Genomic DNA, 17,543 nt, shown 5'->3' with positions numbered 1-17,543 from the left:
CTTGGACAGCAAGGAGATCAAATCAGTCAATCCTAAAGGAAATCAACCCCAAATATTCAATGGAAGGACTGATGCTGAAACCAAAGCTCTAATACTTTGGCTACCTGATGCAAAGAGCTGATTCTTTGGAAAAGACCCTGATGCTGGTAAAGATTCAGGGCAGGAAGAGAAGGAGGTGACAGAGAACGAGACGGTTGGATGGATTTACCAACTCAATGGACATGAGTTTGAGCAAACTCCAGGAGACAGCAAAGGACAGGGAAGCCTGGAATGCTGCAGGCCATAGGATGGCAAAGTCGGACACAACTTGGCAATTGCATAACAATAGCATCTAATTCAGAGTGTGCTTTTAAAAATAAATTTTGGAAAAAATAATTTGGGGACTTTATTTTAAAATGAGGATACCCAAAGAACTGAAAGCAAGGACTTGAAGAGGTGTTTATGGTCACAGAAGCACTATTTCCAACAGCCAAAAGATGGAAGCTACCCAAGCGTCCATCGACAAACAGATGAACAAAATGTGCTCTATACATACCATAGAATATTATTCAGTCTTAAAAAGGAATGAAATTCTGACACTTGCAGTAACATGAGCCTTGAGAACACTATGCTAAGTGAAGTGAACCAGTCACAAAATGACAAATACTCCATGATCCCACCAGTACCAGATCTACAGCAGTCAAGTTCCTAGAGCCAAAGAGCAGAACACTGGATGCTAGGGGCTGGGGTCGGGGATAGCAGTCAGTGGTTGATGGAAACAGAGCTCGAGGTTTTCAAGATGAAGACAATTCTGAGGATGGAACTGCACAACAATGTGAATGTGTGAACGCCACTCAACTGTACACTTTAAAGTGGTTAAAACATACTGTTTTCCCCAGTAGCACAACCATTTCTCATTACCACTAGCAGTGCACAGTGTTTCAAACTGTTATATATTTTCTACCATATTTTTTGAAAAAAGGGAGCAGCAGAATGTTTGAAAACCAGCTAAAGATCAAAACTTAGGTAACTGACTTAAATACGACAATACTAAGTGGTAACAAGTTCTTAATGACAACTCGAAAGCACTCTCATCTTGCAAAGCACTAAAAAATACTTCCCATACCCACCCGGACCCTTAAAACAACTTTTCTCAAATGACTTAAGAACCTGAGCAGATTCCCTTATCTTTACAAAGTCCACAGGGGTACAAAGAGATGAGGAGTGAGGTGACAGGGCATGGCAGCTGCCCGACTGGCACCAGGGAAGCAGAACTGCCTGCCCAGTCACTGCCCTGGGCATTCGGGAATCAACTCACGCAGAGAACTCAAGAGAGCCTACATCATTATTATTCTCAGAATGTAACTGCTCAGGTAAACTATGACAACAGAATAGAACTTCCATCTCAGGTAGCAGCTGTGGAACTTTTAAAAAGCAAGCACAGAAGCAGGTCATGTTTGGGACAAGTCCTGCCTGCTCTAATTCGCCCTGGCTCCAGGGCACCCCGACATTCTGCTCTGGAAGAGAGGTGCCCAAGTAACATTCCTGGCTCCTCTAGCTCCACTCACAGACTCCACACAAACACTTCTGCTCCCAGTGGACTGTGCGGCCCAGGCAGCATGGGTACCACTCCCATCCTGGCTGAGGCACTCTCACCCACCTTGTCCTAGGGCAGCTGTAACACTTTGTGTTTGCAAGTCATCGGCATGATTCCCCAGTGATCCTGTCCCCTCAAGGTGACTGGCCACTCAGAAAAAACGTGCAGAAGCGGGCACCTCTGAGCAGTGCCAAAGCTACGGCGAGCAGTGGAAGTGCAGGTGAAGTACCTGTCCCCTAAGGTTTCCTCCATGCCCTGACAGCTGCTGGCCTATCATAATCACCCCTGAGAGTCTCCAAAAAAACTGTCGAGAACATGGTACAACAGACCCAGTGAAAGAGGGGAAAACTGCTGATTAAATGTCAGACTGAGGGGCTTCCCTGGTAGTACAGTGGTTAAGAATCCACCTTGCAATGCAGGGAACACAGGTTCAATCCCTGGTTCGGGAAGATCCCAGATGCCAAGGGGCAACTAAGCCTGTGTGCCACAACTACTGAGCCCATGCTCCAGAGCCGGGAGGCACACCTACTGAAGCCTGCATGTGCTCCACAAGAGAAGCCAGCACAATGAAAAGCCCACACACTGCAACTAGAGAGTTGTCCCTGCCCACTGCAACTAGAGAAAGCCCACGTGCAGCAGCAAAGACCCAGCACAGCCAAGAAAGGAAAAAAAAAAAATCAGTAAAAGTTTTTTGTGGTTTTTTTTTTAATGTCAGGATGAAGTCACAGAGACCCCCAAAAATGTGCAAGCAGCCAGGCCCCCTCCCAAGTGCCAACCTTGCAAAGGTAATCAAGCACTGGCAACTGGCCTTTGGCAGGAACCACTCCCAATACAATGTTACAGAAAATTCAAGAAAAAAGCCCACAAAGAAAAACCCCAGCAGATCCAGGTCCCCTCTTGTGTTGCCACATAACTTATAAGTGGACATCCTGCCAACACCTCCTCTCCCCACACTCACCACATTTCCAAAATGACTTTTCCAAGTTAACTGAACTTTACCTCACCTTTACGGAGATCAAAATCTTACTGAGAATCCCATCAAAGCCCTGGCCTTCTCTACAGTAACAGGCACAATTTCAAAGAACTCAAATTCCTGGGTCCCCTGGGGTTAAAAATCTCTGTCCCAGTGGCTACCTCTTTCCATTTCCTTCCTGCATTGACCCTGAGAAACACTGGGAGACCCACCTCCATCTGTAAGAATTACATAACTAACAAATTTCAAAAATCCCTGAGGGCCCCTTCTGAAGGAGTGGCCTCCCCACCCCGCTGAGATTAAGACTCAAAGGAAAGCCTGGGACCTAAAAAAAGAAAAAAAAAAAAAAGACTCAAAGGAGAGGCCAGCTCACAGGGACCAGGAGGTCCAGCCAGCAGACACACAGCAACCCCAGAGGATGTCTCCCAGATCACAGCACCCACGCCTGGCACCTACCCTCGCACACGCACCCGTGTGACTCTGTGGAACCGCTGAGGCTCCATCTGCTCCAGCGGCATCTGCTGCCACAGGCAGGTCCCCACAATAGCCTAACCTTGGAGATCACATTCACACATGAGCACTGTTCACCCGGGTGATAGCTGCAGGGGGAGGTGGGAGGGGGGGCAGGCAGGCGGGTTGGTGGGGGGTTGCAGACAGACAGGCACTGCCTCTACCCTGCAAGGCTGCTGGAGCCGCCTCACCCACACACACAGACCAAGCCCACAAAGCCAAATCTTTGAGCTGCTGCTGAGAAACCCATAAAAAGTAATGCTATTTCTAACCTCCTCCACCATGGAAAAATACACATGCCACCAAGCAACCCAGATTCTCTAAAAGATTTATTTTTATACTCTCCTCCACAACCCCCCACCTTTACCTCCCCCACAAAAATTTTAGGTGTAACATTTGCTAGCTTTTTAGCAGTTTGACACTGTGCTAGGCATCGACTGACGAGGTTGTTGTGTGTTTTGATTTAACAAGAAACATAAAGGTGTTTTTCTAAGTGTCTCTGAATGTCTACTTGATGAGAAAACAGTCTAGTTTAACAACACAAGGACAGCACCCAATGCCCAGGCAGAGTAAATGCTCAATCTCCCAGGCCACAGGCAGAGATGGCTGAAACAACAGGACTCTCCTCCCAGTTTCTAGAAGTGGTGTCTGCCTTCTGGCCTTTCCCTTTGCCTTGCTGGGTCTTCGTCCTTACCATAAAGCATCCCTGATGCCCTTGATGAACTCTAGTAGCTTTTCTCCATGCCACTCTTCACCTTAAAGTGGAAGAATGAGGGGAAAGCAGTGAGATGGGACTCAAATCTGAGTCCCCTGATGCTGCACACATGGCTTGGCGGGGGGAGGGCGGGTAGGGAGGAAGGAAGAACACAGAAGGTGGGAGAGCCTGAATGAGACCTGGAGAACCAGGAAACTCTCACAAGCCAAGAGGGACCCTGGACCTAGTCTACCTGGGATCTGTCCCAGGACATGCACCACCGACTGGGAATCTTGGTGTCACCTCCCCTGATGACAACCTCGAAGGCCAGAGAGGCACCGAATGATCCCAACCTGACGGCCAACACTGCCTGGCTTCTCACAGTGCCAGGACATCTTGGTGCAGCTTCTGAATGACCCCAACCTAACTGTGAGGCAGAGTTTAAATCCTCCTTCAAGTTACGGAACCCCCAGCATAAACCTTCCACAGTTTAATCTGTTTTACTGGACACTGGCAAAAACACATCTGGAGAAAGTAAGCATTCCTTCAGACAGTGTGAACAGCAGAGACCTATACTCGGAGGTGATGCTTCTCCCAACACTACTGATCTTCTCTGATGTAGCCTGAAAGTTTAAATGTAACACAAAAACAGAAGCTCAGGTAAGGCTGCATCACCTGTATCTACAGTCATGTTCTGACTGCTGGAGCACCTCCCCACTGGGACCACACATCTCACACTGGAACTTCCACTTGGCTCCCTGGTCCTCATCATCCACTTCACATTCTTCTCAGTGCTGAAAGCTGACCATGTCTACGTCTCATGAAGAGGACAGGAGAAGGTACAAGAAGCTGCATTTCATGACCTGTTCACCCCCATCCCAGCAGCTCTGTCCTCAGCCAGGGCTTCAGCACTTCACCCTCCTGACTCCAGCAAGACACCTCATGGAACTCTTCAGCACACCTCTTACTCCTGAAATTGAATGGGAAGATCCACCTCCACTCTCTTTCTCTGACCCAAACAGCCATGGTCCTTGGGTAAGAGCTAGCATTTGGATGAAAAACAAGAGCTGACGTTTCATCGAGCTCTGACTATGCACTGAATGCTGAATTAAGCATCTTCACAGTAATTCCACAAAACAATTAATATCCTACATAAAGATGAGAAGACCTTAGACCCAGAGGAGGTTACCGAATGAGTTACCAGAGTAACAAAGTGAGTGAAAGCAGCAAGCACAGAATTTGGGCCAAAGGTCGTGTTTCCAACTATACCTTATAGACGTGATATGGCAAAGAGGCACCTGTGTTCAGATTTATCAAGGAGGTCTAAATTTTAAAACACGTTTAATAACAACCCAGACGTGGGATCTCGACCTGATTCTAAAACCAAGTCCAAAAAATTGCACTGTACAGTAAAACAAGCACATTTTGTAGTTAATGAAAAGCCCAGACCTCCCTGGGCCTTCCCAGCCCAGCAGACAGAGCACTGTGGTAATGCCACCAGTCCATTCCATCAGCATGCAGGAATGTGTCCCAGTCCAGCTGTGAGCTTCAAGGGACAGAATTTTACAAGTGACAGAGCAAGAATAAACTCCAGAACAGTCAGCTGTGAGAACCTATCTTAGGGATAAAAGCTCTTATACCACCTCAGAATCCAAGTATGTGCCTAAAAATGACCTGCACTGCACCAATCTGCTGCCACACTGCACCAGGCAACATGCAGTTCTGCAGATGGGAATCCGCTCTTAACTCCTGTCGTAGTCAGAAGGAGCAATACAGCTTTACTTTTAATTAAAATCCATATACAGTAATGTAGTCAAGAAAAAGTTTTCCATTACCAATTCTGAAAGTTGCTTAAAATAGATGACAGAATGAGGTAACTCCATATATGGGAGAGAACTGGGTACTTATGTAGTTTGCAAGAATTATTTCTACTTCTGTCAAAATTCTGTAAATCAATCACAGAATCACACTCCTTAGGGAATCAGTCCAGTGGTGTGTTCAGTTACCCAGCAAAATTCTACTTAAAAACAGTTCCAGGTTTTGGTGGGTGAAGTCAAAGAGGCCTACATCTGAGATGACAACGAGAAACTACACTGTGCCCACACTCTCTAGGGCTCTGCTGGAAATGAGCTAAGACGTCCACCTCAGGCTGGTGGTCAGTGTGCCACATTGTAGAAGAAAAACAGTGCACCTCAGCAACACTCCCCATGTCAGGGAAGGTAAGGGATTTGCCAACATCACACTGCCCTGGCAGGTAATGAGAACTTCAGGAACAAGAAGTGCTCCATCGGTGACTGACCACCCACAAGGCCCTTGGCCTGAGTGCCCCTATGGAAGCGTACCCCACCCTGGGAGAGACTACCAAATGGGCTCCATGTTTGCAGATCCCTGATGGTGAAATCCACTCAGCAAAGAACTACATAGGAACTGCAAGCCACACTGACTCAGAGTGTCTGTTAAGTACAGCATGCTTCTGAGCACCTTCAATTTCAGGAAGCTTCCAACTTGTGAAAAGTCCATGTAAATCGAAGGGTCTGTGTGCCTCAGTAAGGAAGCACACTAAATCCTTCCCGATTCTCCAACTGCCTCATCTACTTCCAACAACCACCATGAATAAGAAGGCTTGCATGAGCTCTGAGAGCCTCTCCATCAATCATTCCATCTGACAAAAGGCTCACTGAACTACTCCAAGCTAGCAGGCACCACTTCCAGTCCTGGAGGAAAAAACAAGTGGGAGGGAGGGAAATTCTTGCCCTTCGCAAGCTTACATTCTAGTAAGGAATACGGCATAAACAATGAGTCATGCCTGGCACATAAAAATTTAGGGGGAAAAAAATCTTATGTTTTATAGAATTTTTTTTACTTTCCTAAAGAGTCTCTCATTTCTTCATTTGAAGTTCTCCACAGGTTGGGAACTAGGGAGAAGATGAATCATTAAAATACTTAAGAGTTGATGAAACAGAGGCACACAAAGGTGAAGAGGCAGACTGAGGCAGGTAGGCTGCTCCTGGCACCACAGTCCCCTCTCCCCAGTACCTTCACTGACTGTCCCCCATGAGGGCTGGCTCTGAGGAGGCATCTAAGCTCCTACTTCCAGATACACCAAGGTCAGGCCACTCATACCCCGCCCTTAAGAAGTAACACAGGAACAAACACAGCAGATTAGGAGGCCAACATCCCCTTATGGTACAGATCACGTCAACAAAGAGAAAGGAAAACCTGCCCACTGGCTGCTACAGTAGCCGTTTTGAGTGCACTACACGCCAGGTGCCATAGGAAGCACGGTGGCTCCTCACGTCCCACAGCAATCCCAGTATTATTTCCATTTTACAAAGTTGGAAACCAAGCAAAACAAAGAATTCAGAATGAGAAAGAAAAAAATCCCACTTCTCACCATCTTAAATGTTTTTAAACATCTGGGTATTAAATGCTCAGGCGGAGCAATAAAGACAAATTGAATAGCAAGATTATTATTTTTCTTCAGATATTCTAGTAAATCTAGAAACATTCTATATACATTCACAGCCCACTGTGAATAATAATACTTGGTAATACTTGGGTATTAAAAAAGAAAAAGTCCCATTTAATCTGATACCATGCAACTTTCCTTCAATCCCAGTTACACTGGGAAGATATTAATAGTTTTTGTACCTCGGAGTTGGGACCACATTCTTGAGAGGGACACCATCTCATAACAGTCAGTAGTGTAGCAAGCTCTGCTTCACAAACATTATCAAAGAGAAGAGTCTCAAGCTCTACTCACCTTTTTAAGCATAAGCTATATGAAAACTGATGTCAGTTCCTGAAAACGGGCCAATGAGGAGAGAGCACTTTGATGTTACCGACATGGAGCTTGAACTGCTGAAAGGAAAAATAAAGAATTCCAGTGAAACATTTCTTGGCTTCCCTTAGTGAACCATCCCCTTCCCCAAATTCCAAAAAATATTAGAGAGGACTTCCCTGGTGGTCCAGTGGTTAAGAAGCTGCCGTCCAATGCAGGGGACACAGGCTTAATCTCTGGTCATGGAACTAAGGTCCCACATGCTGCAGAGCAACTAAGCCTGCACAATGCAACTACTGAGCTCCCATACTCTGGAGCCTGCCTGCCACAACTAGAGAGTCTACGCACTGCAACCAAGATCCCACGTGCCACAACTGAGACTCAAGGCAGCCAAATAAATTTTTTTTTAAAGATGCCCATTTAGAGGCTTCCCTGGGACTAACTGGTAAAGAATCCGCCTGCCAATGCAGGAGACATGGTTCAATCCCTGACCCGGGAAGATCCCACATGCCACGGACCAACTAAGGCCATGCACCCCCCACAACTATTGAGCCCGCGCTCTAAAGCCTGGGAGCCACAACTACTGGCCCACATGCCACAACTACTGAAGCCCGTGCACCCTAGAACACGTGCTCCACAACAAGAGAAACCCCCCTCAATGAGAAGCCCGTGCAATGCAACTCGAGAACAGGCCCTGCTCACTGAAACTAGAGAAAAGCCTGCGTAGCAACAAAGACCCAGCACAGCCAGAAGTAAATAAAATTATTTTTTAAATATATTTTAAAAAATACTAGAGGACTGTCACAATAAAAGGCACAAACACCAAAATGAATAAAACTAGCATCAAATAATAGAGAGAAGGAAGAGAGACGCCCCCAGCACACAATCTGGGGTACACGGCGTGAACTGGGGATAAACTCCCCCAAACAGCTCTTCAGCAGCCACAGGGCGACCAGGCTCTCAGTCTCCAATCAAAGGACACAGACTTGTTTCTTCAAAGTCACAGGCCTTTTCTTCAATGATGGGTGGCAAACATATATAATAGACAACATCTTTATTGGACTAGGTTTTAACTGCAGAGATCCTAAATATGGCTGTAGCTTATGAACCCAAAGTATCTGTCATCCACACTGATCACTAATCCTTAATTGTGAAGGAAACAGATTGCACGTTTTTCCTCCCCTGAAACACGTTTAATTTTGTGGAAGCAACAATGACCCATGCTTAGACCTAGCTAAAGTGCTTACTTCCAAGATCTGGGTCTGCAAGGCTGTCTTCACCTCTGCCCTCCACCCTGCTGGTAGGACAGACTCCTGACTATCTAGTTTCAGTTCACACGATCTGTCACCAGCATCCTCCTCCCAGTTTGATGAGCACACTGTCCTTCACACCATTCCAGGTCACATCAGGTGACTACCTAACGCCTGACAAAGCAGTTCCAGGTCAACTCAGTCAGCTCTGTCTCAAATGGCACAGGCACCTCTCAGCACCCAGCCTGCCAACGTGTGGGATTACATTCTTGTCCAAGGGTGAATAAGCCACCATCTGTCTAGTTTGTGTGCTGCAGCAGGAGACCTGCCCCCTGAAGCATGTTCCTGCCATATGTCACCCCTGAGTGATCAGTCAAGACTAAGACATTCAAATAAAAAATGACTGTATCCAGCCAAAGGACCCTGTGAGATTCCTGTGGACATTCACCCTGAACACACAAGCCAAATACCCCTCTATTTTTATGTAACTCCTTCCTACCAATACTGTGAATCTACAGACACTCCCTCCTGCCTTCTACTCACTGAGAGAAGAAAACAACCAACTTCTGACTTTCCTGAAGATGGTTTTATTCCTCAACTGAAACTGCTCCTGTCAGTCTTCCTGGGATTCAAATGCTGATTTCCTGGGAACACAAGTCAGTGGAATAACCAGAAATGTATACGGTGGATACAATTCTAAGGTGACTGCCAGTGAGGTCACACCTTTGTATAATTCCCTCCTCATAAGTGTTGGAAGAATCTGTGACTTGCTTCTAACCAACAGAACATGACAAAAGCAATGAGATGTCATTCCCTTGATCTGGTTTCACTATTTAAGACTCCATGTCAGCCTACTATTAATAGAAAGTGAGGGACTCCCTTTGCAGCTCTCAAGAAGTGCGCAATCATCTCTGAAGGGCCTGTGAAGGGGCCACACAGCAAGGAACCACAGGGGCCTCTAGGCACTGAGGACAGTCGCCAGCTGACAACCAGCAAAGAAACAGGAACATCAGACCTACAGCTACAAGGAATCGAATCCTCTTCACTTAAATGAGCTTAGAAGTGGATTCTTGCCCCACTCACACCTCCAGAAGAGAACACAGCTGGGCTGAAGCTTGTTTGCAACCTCTGAGATCCTTAGTAGAAAACCAGCTAAGCCATTCCCAGACTCCCAACCAATGGAAATCATGAAATAACATGCGGGTGTCAATTTAAGCTATTAAGTTTACAGTCATTTGCTTTGCAGCAACAGTAAATATATTTAATTTGCTAATTAAACACAGGAGTCTATAATACATGCATATGTTAAATGCACACACTACCACATCAAAACAGCTCTCCATACCTGCCTCATCCGTCCATAAACAAAAACTCATTTCTCCTATTTGAGTATGAGCTTTTTGTGGGCAAGAATGCAAGTCACCATCATCCTGGTATCATCATGCTTGTGAAGAATATGTAGTACATGGGAGGCCCTTAACATTTTTTTAAAATAGAGTTAAGTCCCCTACATAAAAACCTTCCCCCAAGTTCGCGTTCCAGCAACATCAGGTGTGAAACTGCAGCTTGCCCTCCATCTCCCATTGCCAATGATCCTTCAGCTCTACCATCTCCCTCCAGCCAGTAACTCTTGTTGCCCTTTCACTCGATGCCAGCCTCTGTATGCTAGCTGTTGTAATGTACCACTGTACTCTTCAAGGTACCGTACTGTAAGATTTAAAATGTTTTGTTTTTGTGCTTGTTTTTTGTATATTACTTGTGTGAAAAGTATTGTAAACCTATTACAGTACAGTTCTATATAGCTAATTGGTGGGGACCTAGGCTAACTTCATTGGACTTACAAACAAATGAGACTTAGAGAGTATGCTCTCAGAATGAAACTCATTTTTATATAGGGGACTAAATGTAAGCCAAATTAAAAGGGTTATGATTTGTCAATCTCCGGTTACCATAATAAAGCCAAAGCAATAGAATTTGTGCAATCCTTCAAAGCAGAACTCAGAGCCTCAAAATTAATTTCAAAATAGGTGGAAGACACTGAGCATCTTGTCTTATCTCCAAACGATGAATGGACAATTTCTTTGGGACTGGTTATGTCATTTTACCTGTGAACCTGAGTCACTGCTTATTAGTTCTGCTCCACAGTTACCACTTTTGCCAAATATCCTTGCCAATTCTTGGGCATGTAGCTATTAGCTGAATGTTAAACAACAACAACAAAAAATCCCTAAGAAAATTTCCGAAGTCAGACTCATTCTTAACTTTCCATTTGTATACGTATTCATTCCCAACCAAAATGGAAAAACCTGTGTAGGTCAAATGCCCTGACTCTAAATCTGAAACAAAATGCTACTGTCAACTTCATGACAACCTACTTCAAAGGTTCTTTAAGATCATTTTTTAACTGATTTTAAGATCATCATTTTAACAATGATTTGTAATTTTTAAGCAAGACATTAAGCTATTTAAAAGTTGAATGCATAAATCATCCAGTTTCTGCTATCCTTAAGATTAAAATTAGTTTTTTTATTACAAAGAATATTATTACTCAAGTTGTATCTATTTTACATTTTGAAAGGACTAGTATAAAAACGAGAGATTTTAAAACATTCAAGTCAGTTAAATTACTAAAGAAAGTACAAAATTAAAACTTCTTTCATCACAGAAACACACCATACTCTTCCAAAATCTATATTCAGGATCTTATTATATATTATTACTCCCTCATAAACCACTCAATAAATCTGAACATTATTTCCAAGATTTATCCCTGGTGCTCAACCTCTTAGGCAGCAGACTGAGCACACTAAAGCCAAGAAAAACTCAAAACACCAGTTCCATGACAAACAAGGCAGAGAATTTCAATAAACTCATCACTTCTCAGCATAACTAGCTCTCTTGGGCCTATTTCTACATGTGAAAATAGCCAGTGACCCACAGCAGGGAACTCCAGGGGTTACCAAGCCATCCTCCCCACTCAGGCAGAGGAAGTACCAGGCCCAGAGGACAGAACACACCCAGCTCCCTCCACCCTGAGCTCTGTAAGTGCAGGTCTTTTCCTTCTTCCCACAAAGCACAGCTCCACACAAAGCTCAATGCTTCGGAGAAAGAAGGCTGAGAATGAATAACATGCCCCAACCCAGGAAACTAAGCCTCGGGAGGGGCGGTTCACTCAAGAGAATTAAGCACAGGTGCTCACACAAGGTCTGGCAGCGGTCCTCCTGAACCACCCCCGATGCTGAGCACCTGAGAATGGGTCCACCTCCTGACCTCTGATTTCTAGCAATCAGAGGCTGCGGCTGGAGGCGCGAGGAGCCGGTGCAAAGCAGGGCTTAGGCAGCCCTGCAGAGGAGCAGGCCGCCGGGGGCCCCTCGTACATGAAGGGCGCACAGAAGGGCACAAGGTTCAGGTCATGGGAGAAACCGAGGAACGGGCCATGTCCTTTTTAATATGTTTGTCTGGGTCAGGCGTTAGTTGCAGCATGTGGGATCTTCACTGCTGTGCGCGGCTACCATTCATTGCGGCACACGTAATTAGCTGCCCTCGCGCATATGGGATCTTCGTACCCCCTCACTAGGGATTGAACAGGCATCCTCTGCGTTGGAAGATGAATTCTTAACCACTGGGCAACCGGTGAACGCAGAGCCACAGCCATTCTTAACTTGCACAACCTCGGTGAATTCTCTTTAACGTAATGGAAGGCTGAGGCTGGTATGAGGCCTGGCAGCGGGTCCTCTGGAACAGAGGCCCATGAGAACAGGACGACCCCCGTGCGTGGGCAGGGTTTCGCCATCAGCAGTAGCTGCGGGCTCGTTACGGAGGGACTAGGGAAGCAGAAGACTACTCCTTTCCCAGCTGCTCGGGCCGCAGAGGAGCCCACGGGCAGCTGGACGAACTGACGCAGGACCAGGTTTCCGGTGCCAGGACCCAGCGATGGGCGCCTTCTCCCCGGGGCTGAGCGCTGTTCCAGCGCAAACGGCCCAGGGTGGTGCCGCTCATCGCCCACTGCCACCACCGACAAGTCCAGCCCAGGTGGCCCCTGCACAGGCCGGGCCCATGGCCAACACCAACTCCTGAGGAAGGTCGGGCCTCGCCAAGTGAACGGCCTCTGGCCTGACAAGAAACCGGACGGTTTTCCGCTCTGCTCTGGCCTGACTGCCTCGGGCCGCAACATTCAGAAGCTCCATCCTTCAACTTTACACAGGCCAGAACCACCTGTGAGGGAACCAGGCCAAAGAGCCGCCGGGGCACCGCTGTACTGCGAGGTCGCGCAACAGCCAACGAGGCGGCCGGGCTGAGCTTCTGAGACGTGCACACAGTACGTACGCAGGCACTCAGGAAAGCACGCACGCACGCACACAAGGGCGCGCGCATGCATATAACGCACACGTACGTGCGCACGTATTTGCTTACGTGCAGCCAAGGCTTAAAGGCCATTAAGATGGAAGCTTGCGGGGCCTAGACAGAGATGTAATGTTTCAAATCTAGCAGGAACGCACAAACCTAGACAGTCTATTAAAAAGAAGAGGTATTATCGACAAAGGTTCGTATAGTGAAAGCTATGGTTTTTCCAGCAGTCATGTATGGATGTAAGAGTTGGATTATAAAGAAAGCTAAGCGCAGAAGAATGGATGCTTTTGAACTGTGGAGCTGGAGAAGACTCTGAGAGTCCCTTGGATTGCAAGATCAAACCAGTCAATTCTAAAGGAAATTAGTCCTGAATATTCATTGGAAGGACTGATGCTGAAGCTGAAACTCCAATCCTTTGGCCTCCTGATGCAAAGACCCGACTCATTATAAAAGACCTTGATGCTGGGAAAAACTGAAGGCAGGAGGAGAAGGGGACAGAGGATGAGATGGTTGGATGGCATCACCAACTTGATGGACTTGAGTTTGAGCAAACTCCAGGAATTGGTAATGGACAGGGAAGCCTGGCATATTACAGTCCATTGGGTGGCAAAGAGTCAAACCAAACTGAGGACTGAACTGAGGAGAACACGAGTTTTCGACAAAACTAGTAAAAGCACCTTAAGGAAACGTCAAAAAAGATACCGGCTTTCTTTAAGTGGTGTTCTGGTCCAAGGTGGGGAGTTTACTGCTACAACTGACCTGACCCTTGAACAATGACTTTGAGCAGCGGACCCCCTCAAATGCAGACTTTTTCCAATTTTCACTTTACAGATCTTTAAGGTCACAAAGTGTGCTGGAGTAGAGGTCACAGCATAAGAAATTGAAAGGAGAAGGGTCTGAGTCCTGTTTCCACCCAAACCGTTCATCTTCCTGCCTTTGGCCCTTCATCCATCAGTCCCCTTGTTCCTGGGGGCAGTTCGTAGGTTGGCACCCCAGCCTCAGCAGCTTGATTTCCAAACTCAAGGGAAGGATAAAAGGCAGAGCCCGACGCCTCCAGAAAAGATCCCCAAGTGTGATGAGGACTGCAGGACATCAAGGCCCTTCTCTGCCTCAGAGCCTCCCTGTCGGTGGATGAGGCCTCCTGGAAGGGCCTCTCATCCAGTGACCTCCACACAGCAGCCTCACTCACATTCAAATGCAGATGCTATGGGCCGTGTGGGTGCCAAAGTCCTGACCCTCAAAGGCTGGGGGAGGGCGGGCAAGCGCACAGATTCAACGCAGGCTGGAGAAGCAGTGGCATTTTGAGGACCCGTTATAACATCCCAAACTTCCTGCCATGTACTTTCAGAAAATAAGGAGGACCTAGGTTGTTAGTTCCCTGAAAACCCAAAATGTAACAGGGGAAGCAGGACAGACACGAGCAAGCCCATCAATGTCAAGACCAGTTTTCAGAAGCCAAAGATGAAAACTGTCCTCAGTTTTTTACCAACCTATATTAATAGTTAACATCCAATAGAGACCCAGTTCTTGGTAGAGAGCTGTTCCTACTAGCCAAGTGCCTGGTCCTGGGAGGAAGTGAACACTCAACACTGGGAAGAGACTGGAGGCAGGAGGCAGCAACCCAAGAGCATCCAAGCCCACCCGAACCCCTGACCCCTGGACCAGCATCCAGCCCGCAGGTGCCATGGAGGCACCTGTGCCAGCAGACAGGGTGAGCCGGCACATCCCCCTGAGGCTGGAAGGAGGCCAGGATTTGACAGGAGTTTCTTGGGGTAGGTTCCAGAATAAGGACAGGTGCTGGACACAGTGAACATGGGCAAAGGTCCCAGAAACAAGGTCAGAGAGGTGGTGGGCCCAGGGCTTCTGCACATTCGCAGTGACTGGCTTTGACTCAAGCGGAAGGAGGAGCCTTCATTCCACATGGGCTTCCAGACTCCAACACCTGGGCCCTGTGCCAGATGCTGAAGCCATGGGAAGAGGCAAAACCAGACTCTTTCACCCTCAGTGGTGGCCACAGTCTCCATCAGTGGACTAAGTAGTGGGGGCCTGGAAGCCATCGTCCTGTGGGCTTCTCCCCACCTTTATTCACACAGATGCTGAGCCTCTGCCATAGCAACCAGAGATACAGGAAATCCTAAAGGTATCCAAACCAGCATGAAGAAGCAAACTAAATTCAAGATCATTTTAGTCTTGACTATGCCTCATGGAATTCTCAACATTTAAGTCTATCAGCAGACCCCTCAGCAGAGAGCACTTTCTTGACAGCAGGTATTCAGGTAACACTGCAGCATGTTCACGTTGGCTTCAGGTGACAGGAGCCACCATTGGGGTAATGGAAGGGCCACCTGGGCAAAGGGGAGGTCAGCACCCAAGTGAGGGAGTGAAAGAACACAGGGAGATCAACTCAAAGGCAGGACCAGGCCCGGTGTAGAAACCTATAAACTGTCCAAGGATGAAGAGAGACATGTTATTTAAAAGTCAATAAAACATGTTGTTTATCTGACACTGCAACTCAGATATACTATACGCAAGCCATGTTCCATCAGATGCGCTCACGAGAGCTGCAGCAGGCTGGAAAACGTATATTGACGAGGAAACCATTGTTCAAAGAAACATCCATCTGCCCCACTTCATGTGAAAGAAATACAGATGCTGTCAACAATCCCATGTTAATTAGTCATTTTAACTGAAAATACATCCATGGTTCCACCACCTCATTAGAGGTCAAGTTCATTAGAGGTCAACGTCTTGGTTGGACATCAGCCAACTGCCTATATGCCATTAGGTCACAGTTTTTTCTTAAATTACCACATTCCTCTTCATTTTAGACTATTCTTAGAAAATATTTCCCAACATCTCCATGAAATCAGCAAAAAATAACTACTGAAGTTGAAATTCTACACACTGGGAGGCAACTACTAGCCAACTAGAGTCTGGACATATTGTTCTACATGCTACTGAATAATTAAGGGTAAAAATAAAATTTCAGAAAACATACACAATTTAGTCTTCTCTTGTTTGACGCCATGGAGTCTTTCCTCATTCTTTCAGGTTTCATTAAAGAAAGCAGAGAACACTGTAAACTGATTTGCTAGTTTCCATACTTGCTGCCAAATTTCCACTTCTGCAAAAGCAATTTCAACCAGAAAAAAAAAGTAAAGCTAATCTTCTAGTTCTTCACATGGTTTAATTTATTCAGAATGTGGGGTAAAACGTTGGAAGAAAGGAAATCGATCATTGGCAAACAATGAAAATGTTAATTTATTAGTTTTATTTTTCAATCACTACATTGAGAATAATTTCCTCCTCCAAGTTCTGGAAAGCTTTAAAAACATGAATGCTGCCAAACAATGACCTTGTTATAAGCCGAAGTTCAGTTATTTTAAGGAATTTACTACCTTTTAGATGGAGTTCTCCCGAAAATCCTTCCAAACCACTAACTTTGTTAAGAATTTATACAGGTTTACAATATAATACTGCATAGCTTCCAAACATTTTAGAATTACACTCTGTGCATTACTTTTGCCTTTAACAAAGCAGTAAAAGCTAAGATGAATGATACAGATAAAGAGAGGGGAGACAGATCAGGAAGTGACTTCAGCCCACAAGGCTAGTCACAGAGAATGAAGCCCAGGGCAGAATGCGATGTGGGCAGGATGCTTCAGCCTCGAAGGACCAGAAGGAAGAGTCATTTTGAAAGCATAATATTTTGCATCCACTGACTTATCAAAATATCTCCCTTCCTCAGCATCTTCAACAGTATAGTCGATAAGCACCAAGTTTTCAGATCCTCAGGTGAAATTAAGCCCCACTTAGCCAGAGCCCGAACAGTTGGAAAATTCAAATAACTGGAATTTTTGTGAGAAGGGAAATTATTACAACCAAAAGACCTAATACAAAAAACAATCAGCCACCTTCCCGGTTACAGTGGTGCCAGGACCAGGAGGGGGAGGGGAGAGGAAGGGAGAAAAGCCGAGCCAGGAGCAGAAAGCCAGAGGAAGGGACCAGATGCCCCCACCTGGAGGAGACTGGGGCACAAGGAGAGGAACAGACTGAGTGGAAGGGTGGGGAGCCATCCCGGCCTGCAGTCCGTTCACACAGCCACAGAACACCCTGCCACTGACAAAGAAGATGACAGAAATCACCGTGGCAGTGGGCTCAGCTTGAAAAGTATAAGAATACAAAGTCTGAGGAAAGAATGCCCTGATCTGCACCTGACCTAAAACCAAGCTCAGAAAGGACAGTTAGTTTGTATCCCGTACTCCTCATCTGTCCCTTCCACAGTACCCGTTTCCCTTTGATAACCATAAATTTGTTACATACTATACAAAAAGTAGGTAGACAACAAGGATTTACTATATAGCAAGGGGAATTAAAGCCACAGTCTTGTAAGAACCTATATGGAAAAT

At 46.2% G+C, this 17,543-nt stretch overlaps 1 protein-coding gene across 1 annotated transcript in view; it reads right to left on the bottom strand.

Annotated features, from left to right (window-relative positions):
* LDLRAD4 (low density lipoprotein receptor class A domain containing 4) overlaps nucleotides 1–17,543 on the bottom strand; it is a 161,798-nt gene that overhangs the window by 120,233 nt on the left and 24,022 nt on the right. Inside the window, 1 exon segment of the mRNA XM_061131255.1 lies at nucleotides 7,517–7,614. The gene's annotated coding sequence lies outside the window, so the exon portion shown is untranslated.

This window comes from Dama dama, chromosome 27, assembly GCF_033118175.1.
Source record: "Dama dama isolate Ldn47 chromosome 27, ASM3311817v1, whole genome shotgun sequence".
Taxonomy (NCBI): domain Eukaryota; kingdom Metazoa; phylum Chordata; class Mammalia; order Artiodactyla; family Cervidae; genus Dama; species Dama dama.
This window is presented reverse-complemented; position numbering and strand designations above follow the sequence as displayed.